Source organism: Bos indicus x Bos taurus, chromosome 2 (genome assembly GCF_003369695.1).
Source record: "Bos indicus x Bos taurus breed Angus x Brahman F1 hybrid chromosome 2, Bos_hybrid_MaternalHap_v2.0, whole genome shotgun sequence".
NCBI classification, from domain to species: Eukaryota; Metazoa; Chordata; class Mammalia; order Artiodactyla; family Bovidae; genus Bos; species Bos indicus x Bos taurus.
Window position 1 is genome coordinate 95,074,255 of NC_040077.1, and position 10,558 is coordinate 95,084,812.

At 41.3% G+C, this 10,558-nt stretch overlaps 1 pseudogene; it reads right to left on the minus strand.

The window, feature by feature from the left end:
• Positions 1-1,336: 1,336 nt before the first annotated feature.
• Positions 1,337-1,763, minus strand: LOC113881017 (annotated as a pseudogene).
• Between the last annotated feature and the right edge of the window lie 8,795 nt (positions 1,764-10,558).

Here is a 10,558-nt window from a genome sequence, read left to right on the forward strand (position 1 = left end):
GCTATTCTTTGGAACTCTGCATTCAGATGCTTATATCTTTCCTTTTCTCCTTTGCTTTTCACTTCTCTTCTTTTCACAGCCATTTGTAAGGCCTCCCCAGACAGCCATTTTGCTTTTTTGCATTTCTTTTCCATGGGGATGGTCTTGATCCCTGTCTCCTGTACAATGTCATGAGCCTCATTCCATAGTTCATCAGGCACTCTATCAGCTCTAGTCCCTTAAATCTATTTCTCACTTCCACTGTATAATCATAAGGGATTTGATTTAGGTCATACCTGAATGGTCTAGTTGTTTTCCCTAGTTTCTTCAACTTCAGTCTGAATTTGGCAATAAGGAGTTCACGATCTGAGCCACAGTCAGCTCCTGGTCTTGTTTTGCTGACTGTATAGAGCTTCTCCATCTTTGGCTGTAAAGAATATAACCAATCTGATTTCGGTGTTGACCATCTGGTGATGTCCATGTGTAGAGTCTTCTCTTGTGTTGTTGGAAGAGGGTGTTTGCTATGACCAGTGCGTTCTCTTGGCAAAACTCTATTAGCCTTTGCCCTGCTTCATTCCGTATTCCAAAGCCAAATTTGCCTGTTACCCCAGGTGTTTCTTGACTTCCTACTTTTGCATCCCAGTCCTTTATAATGAAAAGGACATCTGTTTGGGGTGTTAGTTCTAAAAGGTCTTGTAGGTCTTCATAGAACTGTTCAACTTCAGATTCTTCAGCATTACTGGTCTTGCTAGACTTGACTTACACCCTGGGCTAAAAGAAATCACTGTCTTCCTTTCCGGTCTCTTTCAGGCCCTCCCTCACCAGTTCTCTCCTGCAGAGGAGAGGCTTGATCCTCTGATGCCCACCCACTTGCCCCCTCACCCTCATTCTGTTTGTCTTCTTTCTTCTGCTGCCAGGCACCTCCAGGAAGAAGCTTATTTCAGCTGCTTCTGTTTCCACACCTCCCAGTTCTTCCTTAAGTCCCTCAACTACCATTATTCTCACCCAAACCCTGTAGGTTCAAAGTCACCCGTGACCCCGATCACTAATCTAAGTATTCTTTCCTAGTCATCTCCACCAACTTCTGACTGGATCAAGTCCAGGTCTGATTCCCCTTGTTCTCTGCAGTCTTTGGGCTTGGAACAAAATTCTGCTTTCCTTTCTTATAACTCTGATATAAACAGCTTTGCTTCAGCAAAACTGGTTGATTCCATATTTCCTGAAGGTATTTTACACATTTTTGTGTTAGACAAACATAGCTATTTTCTTTTCTTGTCTTTTTGGTTGGGTGTGGGCAGGGAGCAAATCATTTTTAATTTTAATTTTTTTTTTTTTTTTTTACAAATACACTGAAGAATCATGCAGCGCTGTCAGTGCTGGATGCAATCTTGGGCCACAAGTCTGCACACTCCTCGGCGTCTGGTCCTGTGACAGCAGAACCTTTCATTTCTCCCTTATTGTTTACTGTGTATGATTCCTATGTCATCTTCAAAATAAAGAAACACACTGTCTTTTCTCCAGTATGACTTTCATTGTTGAATTACCACTGCTGGATGTACCTTCTTTCTGAACTCTGGTTGGCTTTTATTCACTGTGGCTATCTCCATCTCACCCACACCAGCAGCAGGAAGTCTATTTAGTCATCTCTTGTTCTCTTTCACAGAGATCATATACAAATTTTTGGCTCCTGTGTTGCCAGCATGGTTGGTCATGGCTCCAACTGGAAGAGACAAGGAAATCTGGAATTTTGCACCAGAGGAGTTACCATGTCCCTACTTTGACATCTTGAATGCCAGAAAGAGATAAAACGCAGCAATTTTCCTATTGGGTAGATGCAGTATGGCTTAGAGTACCAGTATAAAGGCCCAAATGGTAGAGAAAAGTGAGGCTTCTGTTAAACAAATCAGAATTTTTCTATCAGAAAGTCTAAAAAGAAGCATCCTTGATTTCAACACACATAGATGATCTGTACTTTAGAGATCAAGTTGTGTGAGTATGTTTTCATTACCTTGGGGGTGAGTTGATATATTTTTCAGTATTTAGTGTTTGAATCTCTTGAATGTCCCTAATTCGATCTAAGACTTTGGGATGGTTTTCTAACACATTGAGATTCAATTACCTCATATATAAAATGGAAGTGATTACGGTCCCTGCCCCATAGCATTGTTTGGAGAACTAAAGAAATAACGCACATAAAATGCTTAGCGTAGAGGTGTTTGGTAAATGCTAGTTATTATAGTTGTTGCCCTTAGAGCTGCTCATATGCATGCCTCACATATCATACCAAATGTATTACTTTCCTGTAGGTGCTGTGACAGATTATCACAACCATGCTGGCTTGAAACAATAGAAATATATTCTCCCACAGTTCTGGAGCCCAGAAGTCTGAAGCCAAGGTAGCAGTAGGGCGATACTTCTGCTGGAGGTTCTAGAGGAGAATTTTCTCCATGCCTCTTCCAACCTCTGATGTCTGCTGGGATTTCTTGGTGTTCATTGGACTTGTACTGACATCACTCAAATTTATGCCTCTGTCTTCACAGTGCCTTATCTTCTGTTTGGGTGAGACAAAGCTCCGTCTCTCTCTGATGATATTTAGGGTTCACTCAGAGAATTCTAGTGGAAACAGTGACAGACTTTATTTTCTTGGGCTCCAAAATTACTGCGGATGAGCACAGCATCCATGAAATTAAAAGACGCTTGCTCCTTGGAAGAAAAACTATGACAAACTTAGCTTATTAAAAAGCAGAGATGTCACTTTGCTGACAAAGGTATGTATAGTCAAAGCTATGGTTTTTCCAGTAGTCATGTACAGATGTGAGATTTGGATCATAAAATAAGCTGAGTGCTGAATAATTGATGGTTTGGAATTGCGGTGCTGGAGAAGACTCTTGAGAGTCACTTGGACTGCAAAGAGTTCAAACCAGTCCATCCTAAAGGAAATCAATCCTGAATATTCATTGGAAGGAATGGTGCTGATGCTCCAGTACTTTGACCACCTGATGTGAATGTCCAACTTGTTGGAAAACACCCTGATGCTGGGAAAGATTGAAGGCAAAAGGAGAAGAGAGCGCCAGAGGATGAGATGGTTAGACAGCATCACTGACTCGATGGAAATGAATTTGAGCAAATTCCGTGAGACAGTGGAGGACAGGGAAAACAGGCGTGCTGTAGTCCACAGAGTCACAAAGAGTTGGACACAACTTAGAGACTGAACATTAACAGCAATAGAGAATTCAGTTATCTACGCATTTTTAGATCCTTATCATAATTATATTTGCAAAGACTTTATTTTTTTCTAAATGAAATGATAGTCATAGGTTCCTAGGAGTAGGATTTGGACATAGTCTTTGGAAGCCACTATCAGCCTATCACACCAAATTATCACACTTATCACATCAAATTTCACATCTTGAAAGGTGTGACCTGTTTCCTTCATCTCTGTACTTCCCACAACACCTAGAACTGTGACTAGAGAATGATGGGTGCACGGGAGTTCGTAAGGTATTAGTAAGTAAGTAAATAATAAACTACCAAAAAGTTTCATGCTTGGATCAATGATGGAGGTGTTTGTGCCTCTCAGTTAAAAAAAAATTAAAACAGTGTGGGTGTTCAGCTAACATTCACTGAATGAAATCCTAATAGTAAAGATTTTATAATTAGTCAGTAGTTTGATGGGCTCCCCTGGTGGCTCAGATGGTAAAGAATCTGCCTGCAAAGCAGGCGATGCAGGTTTGATTCCTGGGTTGGGAAGATCCCCTGGAGAAGGGAATGGCAACCCACTCCAATATTCTTGCCTGGAGAATCCCCATGACAGAGAAGCCTGGTGGGCTACAGTCCGTGGGACCGCAAAGGGTCAGACACAATTGAGCGACTAGGCACAGCAGTTTGATAACACTATTAACTTACTAGAAACATTTAAAATTTCAATTAAAAAATTGTAATATGTACCAAGCTATGTCCATGCAGTCCAATCCCATGCTGAGTTGTTTCACACTCAAAGAAGCATAACACAAAAAGTGATTCCAGTGTTTACACACAATTCTGTCAGACTTTTAAAGGTCTGAGCACAAGTGCACAGCAACTCATTAAATCTTCTAGCCTAGTTTCTCATCTACTCTGAAAGTTTCTGGAACGATGGAACCTCTCATGTTTTTGACCCCAAAGAGCACTTCCAATCATGATGTCTTATTATGCTGGCCCTTCCACAGTAAGTGTGGTCACACCCTCTGCTTACCTTACCTGTCTCTCACACCCAGGAGGCTGGGGTGGGGAGGTGGGGAATGTGGCCTCTCTCTTAGGAAATGGATGGAGGGAACACCCTGGAGGACTTGGAATTGACAGCCACTGTTTGACTGAACCAGCTGACTTTTACTTCTCATCTCCTTAGAGGGTTCACCAATCACAGAAATATATTAGCTCTTCCCTGGTGATATATACGATATCTAGAAATCAGATGTTTGGCAAATAGCCCACCTGGGTCCAGTCAAAATAAGATAAATAATTCTTCAACTAGTGTGAGATTCAAAAGACAGTGTCTGTGTGTACAAATCCATTTTCTTTCTTAAAGTCTCCGAAATCACAAAACGTGCACCACAGTAAGCTCTGCACTTTTCACTGCCAAGGAGAAAATTCAAAATAAAGGCCGACTGCTGAATGGATTGCACTGTCAAAGGAGAGCCATGACACATTAAATTCAATAAACCACTCAAGCTTCTGATTGAATATATTATGGGAACTCTATAGGCTACAGTTTAAAAGATTAGTCCAGGAAGAAACAATATACTACTGTATTGGCTTTCTTGCTGGCAGTCTCAGCTTCAGGCACAAGATGATGCTACCTGATAGTTGCCATGGTAACCATGCAAGTACTCAGCTGGAGCATTTTCAAGCCAAAAAATGGAACATCATACACGAGTTTGCTGTTTAAAGGGGAAGAGGATGGGCAGCAGCTTTTAAAATGGGAGCCTCCTGGTATAAATTCTGCAATGTCAGGCTCGCGAGTCTTCTGATTCTTGTGAGGCTGGTTGAGGCTGTCATGGCATCCCTGCCTGTGGGTGTCCAAAATTGGCAGTATCCTGGGTGACTTTCAGGGTGAAAAAATAGGGTAAGAGGTGCACCTGTGATTCGGTGGAGGTTGGAGAGGATTTTCCATCCTGCGGAGACTGAGGCTTGCCAACTTCCCCAAACTGTAGCCCTGTAAGATCTAACTGAATTTGCCAGATCCTATATTCACAATAGTTATAGATCCACTTGGCCTAATGAATTCTGCCTAACTTAGCATCCATGCCCTGCACACCAGTTCTTTGTTGGTTATAGCTTTTGAAAGACTGAGGGATTCATTCAATGGTCCTTTCAACCTATCTGAACATCTGTCCTACAAAATGAGGTCCCTGCCTTCCTCTGCCTTCAGCTGCCTCTCCCATAAGCACTCCTCCTTCCCTGGTGACCTCTTCTCTTTACCACCTGCACCCCTCATTTGTACCATGGCTGCTTTATTTTCTGAGTTGTCAGTTTCCTGGGTCAGTCAGTCAGTTCAGTTCAGTCTCTCAGTCGTGTCCAGCCTTCTGTAACCCTATGAACTGCAGCACGCCAGGCCTCCCTGCCCATTACCAACTCCCAGAGTTCACACAAACCCGTGTCCATTGAGTTGGTGCTGCCATCTAACCATCTCATGCTCTGTCGTCCCCTTCTCCTCCTGCCTTCAATCTTTCCCAGCATGAGGGTGTTTTCAAATGAGTCAGCTCTTTGCATCAGGTGACCAAAATATTGGAGTTTCTGCTTCAACATCAGTCCTTCCAATGAACACCCAGAACTGATTTCCTTTAGGATGGACTGGTTGGATCTCCTTGCAGTCCAAGGGACCCTCAAGAATCTTCTCCAACACCACAGTTCAAAAGCATCAATTCTTCTGTGCTCAGCTTTCTTTATAGTCCAAATCTCACATCCATACAACCACTGGAAAAACCATAGCCTTGACTAGACGGACCTTTGTTGACAAAGTAATGTCTCTGCTTTTTAATATACTGTCTAGGCTGGTCATAATTTTCCTGCCAAGGAGTAAGCATTTTTTAATTTCATGGCTGCAATCACCATCTGCAGTGATCTTGGAGCCCCCCAAAATAAACTCAGCCACAGTTTCCACTGTTTCCCCATCTATTTGCCATGAAATGTTGGGACCGAGTGCCATGATCTTAGTTTTCTGAATGTTGAGCGTTAAGCCAGCGTTTTCACTCTCCTCTTTCACTTTCATCAAGAGGCTCTTTAGTTCTTCTTCAGTTTCTGCCATAAGGGTGGTAACATCTGCATATCTGATGTTATTGATGTTTCTCCTGGCAATCTTGATTCCAGCTTGTGCTTCCTTCAGCCCAGCATTTCTCATTATGTACTCTGTATATAAATTAAATGAGCAGGGTGACAATATACAGCCTTGACATACTCCTTTTCCTATTTGGAACCAGTCTGTTGTTCCATGTCCAATTCTAACTGTTGCTTCTTGACCTGCATACAGGTTTCGTAAAAGGCAAGTCAGGTGGTCTGGTATTCCCATCTCTTTCAGAATTTTCCAGTTTATCGTGATCCACACAGTCAAAGGCTTTGGCATATGCTACTAGAGATCAATGGAGAAATAACTCTGGAAAGAATGAAGGGATGGAGCCAAAGCAAAAACAACATCCAGTTGTGGATATGACATGATAGAAGCAAGGTCCAATGCTGTAAAGAGCAATATTGCACAGGAACCTGGAATGTCAGGTCCATGAATCAAGGCAAATTGGAAGTGGTCAAACAGGAGATGGCAAGAGTGAATGTTGACATCCTAGGAATCAGCGAACTAAAATGGACTGGAATGGGTGAATTTAACTCAGATGACCATTATGTGTACTACTGTGGGCAGGAATCCCTTAGAAGAAATGGAGTAGTCATCATAGTCAAAAAAAGAGTCCAAAATGCAGTACTTGGATGCAATCTCAAAAATGACAGAATGATCTCTGTTCATTTCCAAGGCAAACCATTCAGTATCACGGTAATCCAAGTCTATGCCCTGACACTGAAGAAGCTGAAGTTGAACAGTTTCCTGGGTGTAGGCTGCCAACAAGTGACAGATCTAACATTTTGTTGGCCCTACATAATGGTTGCAAAATTAAACCAACATTCAATCAGGCTATTTCACACCACATTCCAGATTCTGGCAACTCTACACTCACATTCTTGGTACAGCAGCAATGGGCTAGAGCAGTGGAGTAACTGCCCCCTTAAGATCAAGGTTGTGTTCCATCATTTTTCAGCTGCGTTACCACAGTTACTTACCTACTGGCTCTTGTAACACCTGGATGGACTCCTGTCCTTGAGGATGAAGACAGCTTCACAGCTTGTCCCCACCTCCATGTGCTTCCTATATTTGTTTCTCCTTGGGCCCTTGTTTCTTCACTTGGTAGACTCACAATATAGATTTATTGATGAACATGAAAGGTAAGATCAGCTATCTGATGAATACTTACTGCTTACTCAGGCTCTCCTCCTCAGGTAAACTGAATCTGAGTTGCTTGTGTGCTTGATGATATATGTGGTCTCATAACAAGATAACTCTCCCAAAGGGATGGGAAGGAGTTTCTGGTAGTGAGAGGGGTGACTCCAGCTTGGGTATCATTCTTTAAATGAATGAAGGGAAGGCTTGGAACACCTGGCACCTAGGCCATAACAGTTGCTGCAGGCTGCTCTAGGGAATAATTCTTACGGTCTTCCACCCATCATCCAGGCATCCATTCATTCAGCCATTCCATCAGGGTTTACTGGGAACATTTCACAACCAAGCATTATGAAGATTGATAGCAGGAAGTAAAACAGTCCACATCTCTGTCCTCATGGTGTTTATAACAGTCCAGTGGACTTTTTTTTTTTCTTATCTGAAGGGCTAAAGCAGCTGCTAATTGAAACTTATGACCAATTTCAGAGAGATCAAATTGTGTTAGAGACAAGTTAAATGAAGGAAACAAAAAAGGAGAGAGAAGGAAAGGAAGAGAGATGTAATGTCCAAAATATAGATGGAAACTGTTTAACTTCTCAACACACAAAGAAATAAAATCGAAACAGTAATGATCTAGATTTATAACCACTAAATTTGGTAAAAATTATTTTTAAAAAATCATAATGACTGCTGTGGAAAAGATGTAAGGTAATGAGCACTTTTTTTTTTTTTCCACAGAAAAGTAAATAGGTACAATCTTTTAAGAGGGCAATTGGCACTAAATGCAAAAATCTATTAATATTTTTTTATCTAGTCACGCAATTTCTAGGACTTACTCTCAGGAAATAATTGAGAGTATGAACAAAAATCTAGCTAGAAAGATTTTTATAACCCTCCTACATTGTTGGTGGGAATGTAAATTTGTGTAGCCACTGTGGAAAACAGTATGGAGGTTCTTCAAAAAACTAGAGTTTTCATATGATCTAGCAATCCCTCTCCTAGGCATATATCCAGACAAATGGATACATGCACCCAATGTTCATACCAGCACTGTTCACAATAGCCAAGACATGGTAACAACCTAAATGTCCATCGAGAGATGAATGGATAAAGATGCGGTACATATATATTATACAATAGGATACTGCTCAGCCATAAAAAAATGAAATAATGCCATTTGCAGCACCAAAGAGGGACCTAGAGATATTATACTAAGTGAAATAAGTAAAAAAAAAAAAAGACAAATATCATATGATATCACTTCCATTTGGAATCTAAAATATAGCAGAAATGAACATATCTATGAAACAAAAGCAGTTACAGACATAAAAAATAGATTTGTGGTTGGCAAGAGATGGGGGAGGTGAGGGAGGGAAAGACTGGGAGTTTGGAATTAGCAGATGCAAACTATTATATATAGGATGGATAAACAACAAGGTCCTACTGCATAGCACAGGAATTGTATTCTATATTCTATGACAAATCATCATGGAAAAGAATATAAAAAGGACTGTAAGTATAAGCATAACTGAATCACTGTGCTGTACAGCAGAATTCAGCACTGCATTGTAATTCAATTATACCTCAATAAAATAAATTTTAAAAAAGATTTTTGTTAATAATAATAACATTCCATACAACTGAATAATAAGAACTAAAGCAACTAATGTGTTGGCTGTGTTCCCTCCACTAAGACAGCACACATCCCCTGCGAGAGAGGCGTGATGGCCGGTAGAGGAAGTGGCTGGGAGGTTAGTAACTTGTCTATGCAGACACAGCCCTGAGGAAACAGCCCTGGCAGGGGGTTGAGGCCATTTAGTTATCATGTTTTGTTGCTTTTGTTAGTGAAAAAATGTCAGAGTCTTACCTTAGGGAACTGGCTTAATAAATTATGTAGTCATGCCAGGGACTGCTAGTCAGCCATAAAAAATAACATAAATGAAGATACATCCGCTTGGAGAGATGTCTGAAATACGCTACTAAGCTGGTTATCAAAGAATGTTTATAGCCTGGTCCCATGTGTGTAAGCGAATCACTTTATAAGCACACACAAGCATAGAAACGTCCAGAGGCATGGATAACAAGGTTTAATCAGTGACTGTCTCTGGTGGTAAGATGATTGTTTTTTCCCATCCATTCATATTTTCCTTATCTATATTTTAAAAAAAATCACCTTGCATTGTTTATGTAAAAATCTTTACACATACTCTTTTAAAAAACATCATGGCATATTGACTTTGCATTAGCATTCCAAGTCAGTCTATGACACACTGACTCTTGCTTCCCTGAATTAACAGTGCTTCCCCCCGGGGTGTGATAAAAGTCATCCTGGATTGAGAGCAGCAGAGCTGGGTTTCCGGCCGAGCTCATCTATTGATGCGTCCAGGATGTGTCCCGAGGCAAGTCACCAGCTCTCCTGGCCACGGCAATGATGGCTGGGTGAGCTGAACTCTGAGGCTCCTGCCAGCTCTAACACACCATGTGCTTTTACGCATTCATTTTCTCCTTTGGAGACAGCCTGTAACCATTTCCAGTCTACGGGAGAAAGATTCGAGAATGCAGAATCATTTTGGTCTATAAAAAAGCGTGGATAAACACCTGCCTAACCCATTTTAAGAAATAATAACATGACATTTATAAACCACTTTGCACAGTGCTTATGAATTCCCTCCCTGGAGGCTTGAGTTTGACTCTAGTTATTCTGGTTATTTACATGCCTGCATTTGGGTAGAGCATTTGCAACTGTGAGAGGGGAAAACGCTTCCTCCTGAGCCTGCTGTGGACTCAGTGCAAAATATAAGACCTTTTCTCTGACACAGAATATGGCCCTCCAAAGCAAAGCGACACTTCATTTCAGCCCCATCTTCTCAACTGTATCTATGGACAAATGTTGTTCCTGAAGGCAGATGAGCTGGGCTGAAACTGTATATCAGAGTTGCCACTTCTCCTCAAAAGGGCAGTTTAGAGCAGCAGAACCCACTACAAGGAGGATCCCTTTTCTCTGAGAATGAAGAATTTGAGTTGGTGTTTAATATCCTTTACTTCCTGAAAAATTAATTCTAAGGCCATTGATCAGGTGGGTCTTTAAGTGCCCTGGCCCTGAAGTCAGAAAAACTA